The sequence below is a fragment of the Loxodonta africana genome, chromosome 27, assembly GCF_030014295.1.
Source record: "Loxodonta africana isolate mLoxAfr1 chromosome 27, mLoxAfr1.hap2, whole genome shotgun sequence".
Lineage (NCBI taxonomy): Eukaryota > Metazoa > Chordata > Mammalia > Proboscidea > Elephantidae > Loxodonta > Loxodonta africana.
In genome coordinates this window covers 5,428,176-5,446,188 of record NC_087368.1, presented here as the reverse complement: position 1 = coordinate 5,446,188, position 18,013 = coordinate 5,428,176, and the positions used below count along the sequence as shown (strand labels likewise).

Sequence of the window (18,013 nt, the reverse complement as noted above, 5' to 3'; positions counted from 1 at the left end):
CAACACGAGACAGAGCAGCTGGTAACCGGGCATATGTGCTGTCTTAAGCTAGGTTCTTCAGAGAAGCAAAACAGTAAAGTGTATATACATATACATACGTGTATAAATATATATGTGTGTGTGTGTGTTTGTGTATCAATCACATGATTGTAGAGGCTGGAACAACCCAAGTCCATGGATCAGGATAGAGGTTTCTCCTGATTCATGTAGCCCCAGGGGCTGGCGAACCCAAGATGGGCAGGTCAAAGAGGAGGGCTCTTGCTCACAGGCTGTGAAGGCTGATGAATCCCAAGATTGGCAGGTAGGTTGTTAGCTCAAGTCCCAAGAACCAGAGGTGAGATGAACTCGAGGTACCTGCAGGGTCCAGAATCAGCCAAACGCCTTGGCGAGGCAAGCAGGGAGGAAGTAGGCAGCAGAGGGAGGAGAGATGAAGGCTGAGGGGCGGTGAACTGCTACTTGCCCTGCCTCTGCTGATGCCACTCAGCAGATTCCATCTTGGGGGTGATTACATATCAGATTTCAACAGGAAGTGATCACAATACTATAGAACTGCCAAAACATTGATAATCATGGCCCAGCCCAAGCTGACATGCAATCTTAACCATCACAGTCCACGCCTTGTTAGCTTGGCACCTGTACACATCTCCCCAAACCATACAAAATCTCTGAAGAAAGACAATTAGAAAGTCACACTTGGAGCTAACATGATACAACTAACACACATCCAGCCGAAAACACACTAGCCCTGTTGACATCTTACATTTTATAAGTGTAGAAAACAAAAATATTTGATGCACACATACAAAGCAGAAACTCATAACAATTAGAGTCCTCATTTCTGTAAGTGGTCACGTGGCCTCAACTGGTATTTAGAACTACCTTCTACCACCACCCATTCCGTATTCCCTTTGTCCTCAGGAAGCACCTCAGCAGGTCATGGTTCTTTGCCTGGTGGGATGACCCAAACCTTCATTCCTGAAGGGCCTGGGCCATTAGTAGTCATGTCGGAATTGGGTTGCTGTAGTTTTCCGTTGACTTTAATCACATGGCATGGTAGTACTAAGGGGTGCCTTAAGAGATCTCCTGCATTCCAAACATACTCTTCTTTACTTCCATTATGTACTATCAATCTGATTTCCTCTTGGTAATAAGAATCAATCACACCAGCCAGTATGGTAACTCCCTTCTTTGCTGTTGATCCAGAGACATAAGGAACCCAAAGTGGCCAGGTGGCATTCGTAGCTTCCAGTTTAGTGGAATCAGTGATGCGTCTCCAGGTGGTAGCATTCTTCCTTTGGAACTAAGACCTCTAGACATGCAAAGCATAAGGTTGCAGGGATAGGAAAAAAAATCTTAAGAGTGAATGACTAGGGGTAATAGTGCATGGTGCCACTTCCATTTCTACCCCTTGATTCCTGGACCCATGAATCCTGATTATGGGAGAAACAGTACCATATACTGGGCGCTGGTTTAGAGCATATAGAGCCTTTGGAGAACACAGCCCCAAACCTGCAAGGTATTGCCACCTACCTAGCACCATAATTGTGACTTCAGGGGGCCATTTCATCATTCTGTGAAACCAGCTGCTTCAAAATGATGGGGAACATGGTAAGATTAGTGAATTCCATGAGCATGGGCCCACTGCTGCACTTCATTTGCTGTGAAGTGAGTCCCTTGATCAGAGGCAATCCTGTGTGAGATACCATGACTGTGGATAAGACATTCTGTAAGTTCACGGATGGTAGTTTTGGCAGAAGCGTTGCATACTGGAAAGGCAAATCCTTATCCAGAGTAAGTGTCTGTTCCACTAAGAACATAACGCTGCCTTTTCCATGATGGAAGTGGTCCAGTATAATCAACTTGCCACCAGGTTGTTGACTGATCACTTCAAGGGATGGTGCCATATTGGAGAGTCAGTATTGGTCTGTGCTGCTGGCAGATTGGATGCTCAGCAGTGGCTATAGCCAAGTCAGCCTTGGTGAGTGGAAGTCCATGTTGTTGGGTCCGTGCATAACCTTCATCCCTGCCACCAGGGCCACTTTGTTCATGAGTTCATTGAACAATGACGGGAGTAGCTGGGGAAAGAGGATGACTGGTTTCCAAAGAACACATCACCATATCCACTTAATTGTTAAAATAATCCTCTGGTGAGGTCACCCTTTGGTGAGCATTCACATGACGCACATATCTTCACTTCTTTGGCCCATTCAGAGAGGACTATCCACATACCTATTCCCCATAAATTCTTGTCTCCAATTTTTGAATCGTATTCCTTCCAAGTCCCTGACCATCCAGCCAAACCTTTGGACACAGCCCATGTATCAGTGTACAAGCTCACATCTGGCCATTTCTCCTTCCAAGCAAAGTGAACAACCAGGTGCACTGCTCAAAGTTCTGCCTGTTGGGAGGAGTTCCTGTCAGCACTGTTCTTCAGGGAGGTCCCAGAAAGGGCTGAAGTGCTGCCACTGTTCACTTTTGAGTGGTGCCTCCATATTGCAGAGAATCATCTGTAAACCAGGTACAAGTTTCTCTTTTTTAGTCAGCTGATGAGAAGGAACTCCCCATGAGGCCATAGGTGCAGACTGGGAGAAGGAAGGTAATGTGATAGAAATAGAGACCGTGGGCATTTGGGCTATTTCCTCATGCAACTTACTCAGGCTTTGAAGTCCTGCTTGGGCCCGATCTTGTATATACTGCTTCCATTTAATGATGGAGTGCTGCTGTGCACATCCAACTTTATGTCTCTGTGGGTCATACAACACCCAGTTCATGATGGGCAGCTTAGCCCACATAGTGACTTGGTGTGCCATGGTTAAGCGTTCAGTCTCTGCTAAGGCCCAGTAACAAGCCAAAAGCTGTTTCTCAAAAGGAGCGTAGTTAAATGCAGAGGATGGCAGGGCTTCGCTCCAAAATCCTAAGAGTCTGTGCAGTGGTTCACCAGTAGGGGCCTGCCAAAGCCTCCAGACAGAATCTTCATCTGCCACGGACACTTCAAGCACCATACGATCAGCGGGATCATATGGCCCAAGTGGCAGAGTGGCTTACACAGCAGCCTGAACCTGTTACAGAACCTTCTCTTGTTCTGGGCCCCATTCAAAACTAACAACTTTTCAAGTCAGTTGATAAATAGGCTGGAGTAGCACACCGAAACGAGAAACATATTGCCTCCAAATTCCAAAGAGGCTGAGTAGACATTGTACCTCTGTTTTAGTTGTGGGAGCAGCCAGATGCAATAACTTATCCTTCAGTTTCGAAGGAATATCTCAACATGCCCTGTACCATTGGACCCCTAAAAATCTGACTGAGGTGGTAGGTGCCTGAATTTTTGTGGGATTAATTTACCACTCTCTGGCAGGCAAATGTTTTACCAATAAGTCCAGAGTCATTGATACTTCTTCCTTACTAGGTCCAATTAGCATAATGCCATCAATGTAGTGGACCAGCTGTGACATCTTATGGAAGGGAAAGGCAATCATGGTCTCTGCTGACTAAATTATGACATAGGGCTGGAGAGCTCATGGAGCGCTGAGGTAGGCAAGTGAAGGTGTATTGCTTGCCTTGCTAGCTGAAAGTGAACTTCTCCTGATGGTCCTTCAAAACAGTTATGGAGAAAAAGGCATTAGCCAGTTCAGCAGCTGCACACCAGGTACCAGGAAGTGTATTAATTTGCTCAAGCAATCAAACTACATCTGGAACAGCATCTGCAGTTGGAGTCACAACGTGATTAAATTTTTGATAATCTACTGTTGTTCTCCTAGGTCCATCTGTTTTTTGCACAGGCCAAATAGGCGAGTTGAATGGGGGATGTGGTGAGAATCACCACCCCTGCATCCTTCAAGTCCTTGATGGTGGCAGTAATGTCTACCATTCCTCCAGGAATGCAGTATAGCTTTTGGTTTACTGTTTTCCTAGGTAGGGGCAGTTGTAATGGCTTCCACTTGGCTTTTCCTACCAAAATAGCTCTTTCTTCCTTTGTTAGAGATTCAATGTGGGGTTTCTGCCGATTGTTGAGCATATCTATTGCAATAATGCATTCTGGAACTGGGAAAATCAGTGTGGGGGGATTCAGGGACCCACTGGACCTGCTGTGAAACAAACATGAGCCAAGACTCCATTAATAACCTGACCTCTGTATACCCCCACTCTGATTGGTGGGGTACAGTGCCGTTTTGTGTCTCCTGGAATTAGTGTCAGTTCAGAGCTACTGTCTGGTAATCCCCAAAAAGTCTGATTATTTTCTTTTCATCAATGAAAAGTCACTCTCATAAAAGGTTGTAGACACCTTTGGGGAAGGCTAGGAGAGAATTGAGCGTATAAATTTTTGACAGTGTATTGGAGTCCTTCCTCATGGGGACCTGGCCTCCCCTTCATTGAAGGGGTTGTGGGTCTTTAAATTTGCTCAAGTATGGAAGTTGACTGAGAGCGATTTGAGTTAGATTGCTGTTCACCTGAAGTAGAATTCTTCTGTTTGTACAGATCAAGTAAATATTTAGTAGATTTCCTATCTAATTCACTCCTAGGGACACCATGACTAAGTAGTCTTAAGTCCATATGAGTCACACTATTCTGATTACTGCTTTGATTCTGTGTCCATTACTGTAACCACGTCCACTTGTATTTGTTGATTGAGTGCTGCCACTTGGCTCCTGCTATCACAGGGTCTTAATTCAGTTAGGGCAGTTCCCACTGTCAAATCTGATTTACATAAAATAGCAATCACAGCAGTCTTCAAGGATGCTGAATTTCCCTTCAGAAATTTGTTCCTCACAGTTGTGGTAAAAGGTGTGTTCTCTGAGCATTCCATGTGTGGGTCTGTGGGTTTAACCTGAGAAATCCATTTTAGCATGCCAGTATCTCTAAGCCTTTGAATACCTTCTTCTACAGTATACCAAGGCAGGTCTGGTACTTCAACTTGATTTAGTGTAGGCCAGTGCATAGCCCATGCTTCAGCAACCTAACCAAAGGAACTATTAGATCTTTTCCTAACTTCTTGAGGTGAAACACTGAATGAAGAATCTGTGCTTAGTGGACCCATATCAATAAACTCAGTCCGATCCATCTTTACGTTCCTTGGAGCATTATCCTGCACCCTTAATAATCATTCCCACACCTATTTCCCAGGTTCCTGTTTGTACATATTAGAAAACTCAAGTACTTCTCTTGGAGTGTAGCATACTTCCTCCTGGGTCACACTTCGTACTTCACCTTTTGTGGTTCGCTGGGACTTAAGTCTAGTTATAGGTCTAGAAGCCAGAATCTGTAGTGTGGAATTGTTTTGAGAACATTCAGCAATGTCTTGTAAAGCATCTGCCTCAGATGATGCCCCAGGGAATGGCTCAGGCAAGGGCTCTTTAGAGGCAGCTGGGCAGGGGCTAATTTCATTAAATGGAAGTGGAGGGGCTAATGCTTTTACTGGGCAGGGTGGTGTAGCAGACAAACATGAAGTAATCTCTTCAGATGGAAGTGGTTCTACTGGCAACCCAACCAACAGAAGTGATTAAATGGAATTTAGGGGCTCAGTGTCTCCAGCTTTCTAATTACCTTCCCATATGTCCCCATCCCACATTTCAGGGTCTTATTTCTTCCCAATCAGTGCCCTCATTTTAACTTCAGACACCTCTTGAGGTTGGCAATTGAAGTAGGATTGTAATTGAGCCACTCTTACAGTAAGACTCTGGTTTGGTTTTTGGCAATATCAGTGTTATTGCTACAAGAAATAAGGCTTTCTTTCTAAGCACAAGTGGAAACTTTGAGGCTGTTCATGCTGTACTTGAGGTTTGACACTGAAGTCCTGAGTGCATCTGTTTCACCAGTTCGTCTAGTGAAAGTAGGACCAACCAACCAGGTTCTGTATACTTCTCATTATGAGAAAATTGTTGAAAGGTATCATATATGGGATCACCCAGAGCCTCGCCTTTCACCAATACCTGATCTGTTGGTGGTGATAATTTGCATACTTGAATTGCCTCATGGCATGGATTAGCAGTGCCTTCTTTACTACTGAGAGCAGTCATCAACATCTTCGAAACTAACCAGAGTTGAAAATTAATTTAGAAAACTCATCCTTAAAATTTCGTTTGTCTAGAACCACTCTCGGTACCAACTGTCTTAGGCTGGGTTCTCTAGAGAAGCAAAGCTAGTCAAGGGTATAAATATGTATAGAAAGAGAGATTTACATCAAGGAAGCAGCTCATGTGATTGTAGATTTGCAAGTCCATGCATCAGGATAGAGGCTTCTTCTGATTCATGTAGCCATAGGGGCTGGCAAAGCCCAGATTGGCAGGCTAGAGAGCAGGGCTCTTAAACGCATAGGCTGTGAAGGTTGATGAATCCCAGGATCGGCAGATAAGTCCCAAGAACTGGAGGTCGGATGAACAAGAGACAGCTGCAGGATCCAGAGCAAGCCAAGAGCCTTGGCAAGATGAGCAGGAAGGAAGTACATGGCAGAGGGTGAAGAGAGGAAGGCTGAGTGGGGAGTGAGCCACCACAGGCCCTACCTGCACTGATACCACTCAGAAGGTTCCATTATGGGGGTTCCATATCTGAAATCCACATATCAGATTTCAACAGGGAAGTGATCACAACATCGGACAATAGCCAAGACACGGAGAATCGTGGCCCAGCCAAGTTGACACACACAATCTTAACAATCACACATGCCTTGTGATTAATGTCAGTGTAAAATTACAGCAATTCAGTTATGACAGGACTACTAATGGCCCAGACCCTTTACGAATGACAGTTTGGTCACCCGACCAGGAAAGCCACGACGAGCTGAGGTGCTTGCTTAGAGCAAAGGGAACATGGAATAGGTGGTGGAAGAAGGTAGTTCTAAATACCAGTTATGGCCATGTGACCAACTGCAGAAACGAGGAATGTAACTGTTATGAGTGTTTCTGCTTTGTATGTGTGCATCAAATATTTTTGTTTTCTCAACTTATAAAATATAAGATGTAAACAGGGCTAGTGCATTTTTGGTTGTATGTGTGTTCATTGTATCATGTTAGCACAAGAATGCCTTTGTATTTGTCTTTATTCAGAGATCATGTATGGTTTAAGGAGATGTGTAGAGGTGAAAAGTTGGAAGGGGGTGAACTGTGATAATTAAGATTGTGTGTTAACTTGGCTGTGCCATGATTCTCAGAGTTTTGGCAGTCATGTTATGTTGTGGTCACTTCCCTGTTGAGATTTAATATGCGATTACCCCCATGGTGCAATACACTGTGAGTAGCCAATTGGTTGAAGGGGAGTTTCCTTGGGCGTGTGTCCTGCATCTAGTTTGTGCAGACATTCTGTCAGGGCTCGGGGTTTTTTGTCATTCTGGAATCTGCAGCTGGCTTCTGTTCGTCTCACCTCCAGTTTTTGGGACGTGAGCTAACAGTTTACCTGTGGTCTTGCCTGCCACTCTTTGGATTTGTTGATCTTCATAGCCTGTGAGCAAAAGCCCTGCTCTTCAGCCTACCGATGTTGGGTACACCAGAATCAGGAGAGGCCTCTATCCTGACCCACAGACTTGGGATGTCATGGCCTTTAAAACCATGTGAGCCATTGTCTTGATATAAATCTCTCTCTGTATAGGTATTTATACACTTTACTGGTTTTGCTTCTTTAGAGAACGCTGCGTAAGTCAGAGCATTCACATGAGATACAAATATGTTTGCTTCTTTGGCCTGTTCAGGGAGGTCTGTCACATGCCACTTCTTCATACTTCCTTGTCTCCAAATTCCAATCATGTTCCTTCCAATTCCCTGGCTATCCAGTCAAACAATTGGCCACAACCCATCAATCAGTGTACCGCTGCATATCTAGCCGTTTATCCTTCCAAGTAAAGTGAAAATTCATGTTCACTGATTGAAGTCCTGCCCATTGAGAGGCTATCCCCTTACCACTGTCCTTCAGGGAGGTCCCAGAAAGGGGCTGTAGTGCTTTGCTGCCACTGTCCATGTTCAGGTGGTGCCTGCATATGATGCAGAGAAACACCTGTAAACCAGACATCAGTTTCTTTTCCTCAGTCAACTGATCATGAGGCCATAGATGAAGACTAGGAAAGGGCAGGTAATGTAACAGGGGTGGAGACCATGGGCATTGGGGCATTTTCCCATGCAACTTACTTGTGCCTTCAGGTCCTGCTGAGGTCTGATCTTGTATATACCACTTTCATTTAATGATGGAGTGCTGCTGTGCACATCCGGCTTTATGGCTCTGTAATCAGACAATACCCAGTTCATGATGGGCAGCTAGGGAGCATGGTGACTTGGTGTCCCATGGTTGAGTGTTTAGTAACAAGCCAAAAGCTGTTTCTCAAAAGGAGAGTAGTTAAATGCAGAGGATGGCAGGGCTTTGCTCCCAAATCCTAAGGATTTGCACTGTGATTTACCAATAGGGGCCTGTCAGAGACTCCAAACAGGACTCCAAACAGCATCTCTGTCTGACACTTCCAGAACCATTGGATCCGCCAGTTCATATGGCCCAAGTGGCAGAGCAGCTTGGACATCAGCCTGAACCTGTCGCGAAGCTTTCTCTTGTTGTGTTCCGTAGTCAAACGAGAAGCTTTTCAAGCCATTTGATAAATAGGCTGGAGCAGCACCCCCAAATGAGGGATATGATCCCTCCCAAATCCAAAGAGGCCCAACAAATATTGTGCCTCTTTTTTAGTTGTAGGAAGGGCCAGATACATAAACTTATCCTTCACTTTACAAGGAATATCTCGACATGCCTCACATTGCTGGAGCCCTAGAAATTTCACTGAGATGTAGGCACCTGGATTTTTGTCAGAATAATTTTCCACTCTCCAGCATGCAAAGGTCTTACCAATAAGTCTAGGGTATTGATAGTTCTTTCTTACACGTTCAGTCAGCATAATACCGTTAACATAATGGACCAGTGTGATGTCTTGTGGAAGGGAAAAGAAATTAAGTTCCCTGTGGACTAAATTATGCCACAGGGCTTGAGAGTTGATATACCCCCGAGATGAATTAGCGAAGGTGTATTGCTGGCCTTACCAGCTGAAGGCAAAGTGCTTCTGGTGGTCCTTTAAAACAGGGATAGAGAAAAAGGCATTAGCCAGAGTAATGACTGCATACCCCAGAAGATATATTAATTTTCAGGCCATGTCCCCAAGGAAGCTTCTCTTCCAACTAATTGGCTGCTCATATCAGATCACAAAATGAAAGATGATTACATAATTTCTGCCAAATCCCTGAGAATCACGGCCTACCCAAGTTGACACAGAACATGAATCATCACGGTGGTCGTGAAAGTGTTCTAGAGCAGATACTGGTGATGGTTGAATAGGATTGTGAAAGTAGGTAAAGCCACTCTATTACATACTTTAAAGCTATTAAAACAAGACTTTATTAATAAGAAATCTACCAGTTAATACAGTATAAGCTATAAAGTATAAATTGAGCTGGAAAAATACTACAACAAAAGCGAAAAAACACCCACTGAGGTGAGAAGAAGAAAATGTCTGGTTCTGAGGCTGATGTTCCCTGGCTGTGAATGAGGAGCTGCTGTGGAGGAGGTAGGGCAACTGGCTCCGCCTCTGGTGCCTGAGGCAGAGCTAGAGGTGGAGGACTTAATAGCCTATGGGGCTCCAGTGTTGGAGTAGGAGCAGGATCAATATCAGATGTTTGTCGAGAGCCAGTTGGAGGTGGCCCAGAATGGAAATCCACCCCTCCAGCTGACTCTTTGTCTAGCGCCATGGCCGGACCTGGTGATGAAATAGCTGGTGGTCTAAGGACTTCCGGTGTTGGTGCAGGAGCAGGTGGTTGAGGAACCATTTCTGTAGGTGGCCCAGGGTGGGAATCGGGCCCTCCAGCAGGCTCTTCTCCTGGTTCCTGGGCCAAAGATCGAGATGGAGGGTTGTTGGCTACATTGAGCCCTGGTGTTAGTAGAGGAATAGGAGCAGGACTGAGATCAGCCAGTGGTCCAGGAGTCAGTTCTGGATGTAGCCCAGAATAAGAATCTGATCTTCCAGCTGGCTCTCCGTTTGGTGCCAGTGCTGGAGCTGGTGATGGTGTTCTGTGGAGCTCCAGTGTTAGTCCAGGCGCATGATGGACCTCACCAGGCGGTCCAGGAGCTCGTTATGGTCTCGAACCAGCGAGAGAACCCGATGTTTCAGCACGCCCTCTGACAGGTGACTGTGCTCGACTTGGTGATGGAGGACCTGCTGTCGTATCCTGCTCCAGTGTTGCTGCAAAAGCAGGATCTGACTCAGAAAGTGGTCCTTGAGTGTGTTCTCAAAATTGCCCAGGGAAAAAATCCAGCTCTTCTGCGGGCTCTCCATCTGGTGGTGGGATAGGCGGTGCTGTATTGAGCGTCGGTGTCTGTACAGGGTCAGGATCGACATCATGAGGTGGTCCAGGGCCCGGCTCAGGTCTTGGCCCTGGTTAAGAATGTGATCCTCCAGCGGGCTACCCATCTGCTGCCAGAGCTGAAGCTCCTGACGGAATAACTGGTGCTCTGTTGACCTCCTGTGTTGGAGCAGGAGCAGGATTGACGTCAGCTGGTGGTCCAGGATCTGGTTCTGGAGGTGGCTCAGGATGGAAATCCACCTCTCCATCTGACTCTCCACCTGATGCTCGTGGTGGACCTCGGGAAAGACCTGGGCTACATCAAGCTCCAGTGTTGAAACAGGAGCAGGAGCAGGAGCAGGATTGACATCAGCTGGTGGTCCGGGAACCAGTTCTGGAGGTGGCCCAGGATACGAATCTGAGCCTCCAGCTGGCTCTTCGTCAGGTTCCATTGCAGGAGCTGGTGATGGAATCAGTGGTGCTCTGTGGAGCTCTGGTTTTGGTGCAAGAGCAGGATCAACCTCACCAGGTGGTACCGGGGCCAGTTCTGGAGGTGGCCCAGGATAAGAATCCCACCCTTCAGGCAGCTCTGGGTTTGGTGGCAGCGATGGAGCTGGCGATGGAATAGCTGGTGCTCTCTGCAGCTCCGGTGTTGGAGCAGCAGCAGGAGCAGGAGTGACATCATCTTGTGGTCCGAGAGCCATTTCTGGAGGAGACCCAGGAGAGGGATCCACCCCTCCTACCAGCTGTCCATCTGGTGCCAGTGCTGCAGCCGATGACATAGTAGGCAGTGCACTATGGCACTTTGGTGCTGCTACAGGAACCGAGTGTACCCCAGGAGATTGTCCAGGAGCCGGTTCTTGGGACAAGGATAGCTCTCGAGCTCCTTTTACCACTGGTGCTGGCCCCGGCTCTGGAGCTGCAAGAGGAGAAAGGTTCACCAACATGACTGCCTCTCCTCATGCCTTGCCAGTGATGGAAAACACCCGCTGCCACGAAGAGAAGCCCATTCCCAAGATTCCCACCCCAGGAAGTCTTCCCAGACTGTCGTCCACCAGAGGACGTTCTGAAGTTACTCAACCCCATCCTCTGGGGGTCTTCCCCTGTGCCCCTCACAAGCTCACATGCAGTCTTGCCCAGTCTTCCTCACCCTCTGGCTCTGCCTCAGTGACCTCCATTTGATCCAACTGTGCCAAGAGAAGTTGGGCACAGCACTCCAGATGTGAGCCTGGCATGTTCACCTGCACATACTCCACCACGAGCTTTAGGCAGGGGAAGTCCGGGGGCTGATTGAAATCCTCCAAGTATTCCTTCAGCCACGTGCCCAAGATAAAAGAGATGGCGCTGGGGGTGGGTGATGAAGAGCAGGGTCAGAAGCCTTGCTTCCCTGCTATACTGCCCTCCCAGGGCACCCTTGCAAAGAGCCATTCCCTCTGTCTCCCCCTGACCTTCCAAAGGTCAGCACCGCCCCGTATCACACCCTCTGTCTGCCCTGGCAGTAGCAGGCCTGGTCACTGACGGGCCTAGCACAGAGCCTTGTCCCAGGGAGCTAACCGTCGATGGTCTGACCAACTCTCCCTCCTTGGGGAGCCTGAATTACATCCATTTCTGTCCCCTGGCCCTCTCCCCACTGGACGGTAACCCTCTTAGGGCTTGGAGATGTATGTCTGCATGTTCACCCCAGAGCCTGGCACACATTAGTGCTCCAGGATTATCTGATGCTGGGGGACACACAGAGTCCATCCCCTGCCCCAGATGTCCAAGCCATAGGGCTCCTCTAGAGCGTGTGCACCAGCATGCTGCCTGGTTGTCTGCCCATGTGTGAGGGTCTCTTCTCCCATGGACACTGTTCTGCCCTGGGACAAGGGCACATATGCAGCTGAGCATCCCTGACTGGGGATTGGGATTTGGGAGCAATTTTCTCCACCCCCACCCCACACCTCCTGTTTTGGGTCCCAAATAGGAGAGGGGGCAAGCAGTGATGTGAGGAAATTGTGGCAGGATGAATTTTCTCAGGGGCCTCTGTGAGCACCCAGCCTCTCTGCTCCCCAGGACACCCAGGTTCCACTCCCAGCTCTCTATGACTGCTTATGTCCTGCAGGGGACACCCCTAAACTCATCCTTCTAGTGGAATCTTGATGTATGGGGCCCAGGGTCTGCCAACCCCAATCCAGACACCGAACTCACTGCCGTTGAGTTGATTCCGACTCATAGCGACCCTATAGGACAGAGTAGAACTGTCCCATAGAGTTTCCAAGGAGTGTCTAGCGAATTCCAACTGCTGACCTTTTCATTAGCAGCCATGGCACTTAACCACTGCACCACGAGGATTTACCCCAATCCAGACACAGGCCCCGTACAGCCTCCACCCTTCTGTAGAGATAGGAGCTCCTCCTTCTCCACCCAAAGTCCACTCACCCTTTCAGCTGCTCCTGGGGCTCACTGTCCTGGGCAGAAGAGGGGTGGTTACATCCATACCTAGAGGTGGTGTGAGGGTGTCACATCTATTGCACTGTGAACACTACTTGCTTAAGATGTCTCGTGTTCCTGTCTGACTCTCGGACTGGAATGGAGGCCCAGGAGGGCAGGGCTTCCTATCTGCTTTGTTCATTGAGCAATGCTAAATACCTAGAACAGTGTCTGCAACAGTGGGGGCTTCATGGATAACTGGTGAATGAGTGAACTCACCCACCACCTTCCCAGGTATCTGAGAGTTGAGGGGCCCCTCTACCAGCCTCCAGGGATCCCTGTTCTAGCTATACCAAGGACAATCTCAACCTCCCCTTTACAAATGGGAGGTAGATTTGCTCAAGGGCAGAGAGCTCGTTCATGGGGGAGAGGAAAATAATCAATGTGAACATCCCAGCCCCTCCAGCACCCTTTACCATAGAGCTGGGCTCTGGCTACACACTTCCTGTGGCTTATCCCATGTGGCCCTGACAGTAATTCTAGCTGATTGGACCTTTACCACTCCACTTTTCAGGGGAGAAAACTGAGGCTCCGAGTGGTGAAGTGACATTCTCCAAACTCACAAGTGGTAGGGGGTAGAGTCCCCACTGGGCTGTGGATGGCAGAGTGCTCACCTTTGGAGCAGCTGGTCTAGGACCTGCTGGGTGGTGGCATAGGTTCTGTAGGCTCCCAGAAAGATTTTGATGTAGGAGAAGTCACCTTTTAGGTAGGCCGGCACGAGGTACTCCACCAGCTTCTCCAGTGAGCCTGCCTTGAAGGTTTTCATCACCCAGGCCTCATCCAGGTCCTCGTAAGAACCACAGACACACTGGGGTGGGACAGAGGAGGGACATATTGTCAGAGGCAGCCCCATGAACCACCAGGAGGGTTGGGGGCCTGGAGCTCAGACCAGGTACTCCCTCTCCTTCAGTGACCTGTGGCAGGAGGTGGGACACGAGTGCCTTCAGTAGCAAACAGGACTTGGCTTTCCAAGCAGAATTGGAGGTGGGGATGATTACAAACATTAGGAACCTGAAGTGATGTCATTAACTAAGTAACCCTGGTATCTCCCTGAAGGAAGAGCAGTATCCCAGTGAGTCCTCACAAAACACCCCGTTCCACAGATGAGACAACAGGCTTGGTGACGTCTAGTGTCTGCTCGAAGTCACCTAGTCAGCACCCAGAGCCATCCGACACCAGGGCTCTGTGATGTTCCCTCTGTGCTACATGAGGCCTGCTCTGCTCCTGACTTAGAGGGGAACGTCTGGTGCAAGCTCACCCTTTCCCAGCTGGAGACAGTGCACAGAGCAGACACGCCCATGAGATAAGCCAGACACAGATTTTTCTTTCTGTACATTAAAGGGGTTTTTGAGAACCTGAAGCTAGGGAGCACCCAGATCCAGCCAAGGGTGAGAGCCTGGAGATCCTGGGGTGGTAGAAAGTTCCCCAAGGAACTGAGGATTTGAACAGATGGTTCAGGGAGGGCAAATGTGAATGCTCGGTAAAGGAGTGAGGGGGGCTCAGCTTCTCAGAGCCAACAAGTGCCTCAAAGCCACCGTGCAGTTCTGTTGGCCAGCAGATTCGGAAAATGGAAAAGAACCATAACACCCAGAACAGGCTCAATGCAGAGATGCAGCCAGCATCAGAAACTACTGGGCCATGGGACTGGGACAGCTATTTTGAGAAGGATTCTGGCTTTAGTGATCATAACTTGAAATGTGCACATCCTTCCCCTAGCAGGCCACTCCTGGGAGTCTGTCCTGGGTGGGTTAGTGTAAGCGTTCCTGCAGCCCTGCTGAAAGGGCAGCAGAAGGAATCAGTCCAGGGCCAGCAGCAGTGAGAAGCTCAGTCGCTGTGGGGACAGGCCTACCTTCTGGAACTTTCTACATCAAGTGAGGATACAGGCCCTGACCTGAAGGGGTCATGTGATGTGCTCCCCAAGATTGTAGGTTGTAGAAAAAGGTGTGTCATAGCCTGGACCCTGTACTTCGGGGTAAAAGAAGCCTGCTAACTGATGATGTGTGAAGCTGGGAGAAGTTGTGGAAGGACAGTCCAGCCGAGTGTTGCCTGAGGCCCTGGGGTTTGAAGTTAAACACTAAAACAGCAGCAACACGCAAAAGACACATGGGCTTATGTGAAGACAGTATAAAAAACTCTCTTCTGACATTCCTACAAATACGGGAAGAGTGACTTTGTAGCTGGCCAGGGCAGGGAGGACAGTGGGAAGGAGGGGAAAATGTTCGTTCTGTTGTGAGGAGGCTGCGGACCCTCGAGAGGGAAAGTCCTGGGAGTGACCTGCGGTCCACAGGGTGGTGTCTTGGTCATCTTGGGTCCCTGGTAGGGACGTCACTCCCCTCCCCCTGCACTCACCCAGAACCTGCGGCAGCCCTTCATCGCCCCTTTCTTGGGGTAAACCGAGGAGATGATGCCATTCTCCTTTTCCTTGGGGATCTCCTGCGGGGAGTTCTGCAGAGACAGTGCCAGCAGCAGCCAGGGAGTTATCAAGAGCCCCTCCAAGCCACCCACTTCCCTCTCTGCCCCTCAAGCCCTTGTGCCTGTGAGGAGCTCCCAGTTCCCCCATGCTGGGCGGCTAGGCCTGTGGGCTGTACCATCCAGCCCTGACCACGTCCACGAGTAGAAGAATCAGCCTCTGACTGTTGCAGCAGGATCTGGCAGAAGTTGGCTGGCACAGGGTCAGCAGTGGCCCAGGCAATGCCAGCAGCCAGGGCTGCACATTGACTGCCACACTCAGGGTGAGCTGGATCTCAGAGAAGGTCCAGGTGAGAGTGCTGACTCAGCCTGTGACCCCAACAGTTCCTCCCTAAGGCCTGGTCTGAACTGGAACCCCTGGGTAGACTTACATCCTACTGTTCTATCTGATCAGGGGGATCAGGGCAGGGAAGTGATAGAGTCCTCCCCATTTGCCACCCCAGCCCCCAGCCCCCCAAGGCACCCAACCTGCCACGCCCAGCCACGGTCAGACTCAGCCCCATGAACCCAGTGTGGTGAGAGGCCGTGGGGATGGAGCTTGGGGTTGCCCTCAATGTGTGCTAGTCCTGAAGCAGCAGCCCCATTTTCATCATCCTCATTATCACTCCTCCCCTCCCAGATCTCCCCAGGCCACATGGCTCCTCCTTCCCTGACCCCCACCACCTCTCCCAAATGGACCCTGCCTCAGCCAACAACTTTCTGCCTCCTATCAGTTCTGTCCACATTTCCTCCCAGCCCCCATTCCCAGGGACCCCATGAGGACAAGGGCTGGCATGGCCTGGTGGATGGTATGACCTTGGGGAGGGGTGTGGGGCTGCCCGGGTGGGGTCACAGTGGTGGCCTGGCCTGGATTGGCAGCCCTGGGCCACCCTGTGTTACCTTTGGATTCTTTTTGGTAAATGGCCTGAGCTTTCGTGGGTGGGGGATGAGAACATGTCTCAGCCTTCGTGAAAGTGTCGAACTCCTGGGTCTCTCAAGATTTGATACAAGGGAAGATGGGAGACAAGAAGAAAACATGTTTCTAGTTTGAGTGTCTCCACTCAAGTGAGCTGGTAGGGTGGTGCGTGTTGAATGTGGGTGCCTGGTTACCAGGGTTCCAAGTTCTATGTACTCTGTCATCAAGGAAGTGAGGTCATGTTCTGGGTCTCCTGGCTTGGGCCAGATGGCAGATAAAAAAAAAAAAAAAAATTTTTTTTTTTTATTTTTATAAGACCTCCCCAAATTCCCCTCTGGGCTGCTGAGTGCTCACCTTTCCCCCATGCCATCTCCATAATTGTACAGAGTGACACCAACACAGCCCTCCCCCTGCCCCCAGAACCTGGGGAAGGCCTGGGTGTAGCCAGGGCCCCAGCTTTGAGCAGACAGAGCTGGGTTTAGACAAAGGTCATCCCTGTCAGCCAGTTTGTGACCATGAACAAGTGTCTGTGTTTCTCAGAGCCTCCCCGTCCCCTTACCCACACAAGGGATCATTCTAGCATCTTCTTCCCAGGGACCTCAGCAGGTATATGTGAGATAACACCTATAGAACCTGTGGACTGGCATTACCTGTAGCTAATCTGGGGCCAGATTATCTAATAGGCAAAGTAAGCAGAGGGCTTACCTGCTTACCGGATCATCTGTAATGAACATTTTCAGCTTTTCATATTTTTTTCACATCTAACACTCTGCTTCTGGGTATGTCTGGCATCTGTCTCTCCTAATCCCACAGCACCTTCCTACAGAATCAAAGCCTCTTCAAATTTACAATCCCTGATGGGGGCAGATAACCGTGTAAGCAAGGTAAACACAGGTCTCCTTGTACTTCCTACTCTGTAGTGAACAATTTCACATGGGTTTTGCCGCATTAAAGATGTGGTATTCACTGTGCTTACCTTGCCTGTTGGATAATCTGCTCCTGTAGCAAATGCAGAAACTCAGAGATGGCAGAGTTTCAGGCAGGTGTGAGAAGCAGCATGGAGTACATCTCCAAACAGGGCTGGGTTCTGGTGGTGTGAGCTTGGGAAAGTCACTTCCCCTCTTGGCCTCATTTCCCAGTCTGCACCAGGAAGGGGTTGGAATTAAATGAACATCAGATATTGTCACCCTCTGCATAAAACCCTGCAATAACTTCCATTATACAGAATCTGACCCAGTGCCTAATCTCAGACTAGGGGGTGGGCAGCCTGCACTATGGCTCCCAACAATCCTACCTCCTGGTTTCCACATCCTGTGTGACACCCTCCCCTCAGTGTGGATTGACTCAAGGACTTGCTTCTGAAGAATGTTGTTATTTACCACTGAGTCGATTTCGACTTATAATGACCCCATTCAGGGCAATGTTTCTTGGCGCTCTCTTATTCTCTCTCTCTCTTTGTCTCTCTCTATGTCATCTCTCTCTGTCTGCAGTTTATTTCTCTCTCTTCCCCTGGGAAGCAGCTGTGATGTATGACTTGCCCATGGAGAGATTCATGTGACATAGACCTGAGGGAGGGTCCTAATCAACAGACAGAGAGAAAGTGATGCCCCTCAGTCCAACAGCTCACAGAGTCCTGCTCATAGCGTGGTAGTTGGTAGAGAACAGATCCTCCCCAGTCAAGACTCAGTTGAGACCCCAACCACAGGCTTCTGAGAACTTGGGACAGTCACCATGTAAGCCACGTCTGGATTCCTGGCCCACAGAGAGTGTATGCTGTGTGCTGTTGTGTGTTGTGAGTCATTAGTTTTGGGGGTGTTGTTATCACAGAGCAGGAGATAACTCCTCCAGCCCACCAGGTCATGGGTCCTGGACCTGTTCTCCTCCT

At 49.0% G+C, this 18,013-nt stretch overlaps 2 long non-coding RNA genes across 2 annotated transcripts in view; both read left to right on the top strand.

Annotated features, from left to right (window-relative positions):
* The window catches only part of LOC104847334 (uncharacterized), a 763,513-nt gene that overhangs the window by 648,513 nt on the left and 96,987 nt on the right, over positions 1-18,013 (top strand). The gene's annotated exons all lie outside the window — the stretch shown is intronic.
* The window catches only part of LOC104847345 (uncharacterized), a 44,934-nt gene that overhangs the window by 21,057 nt on the left and 5,864 nt on the right, over positions 1-18,013 (top strand). The window lies entirely within an intron of this gene.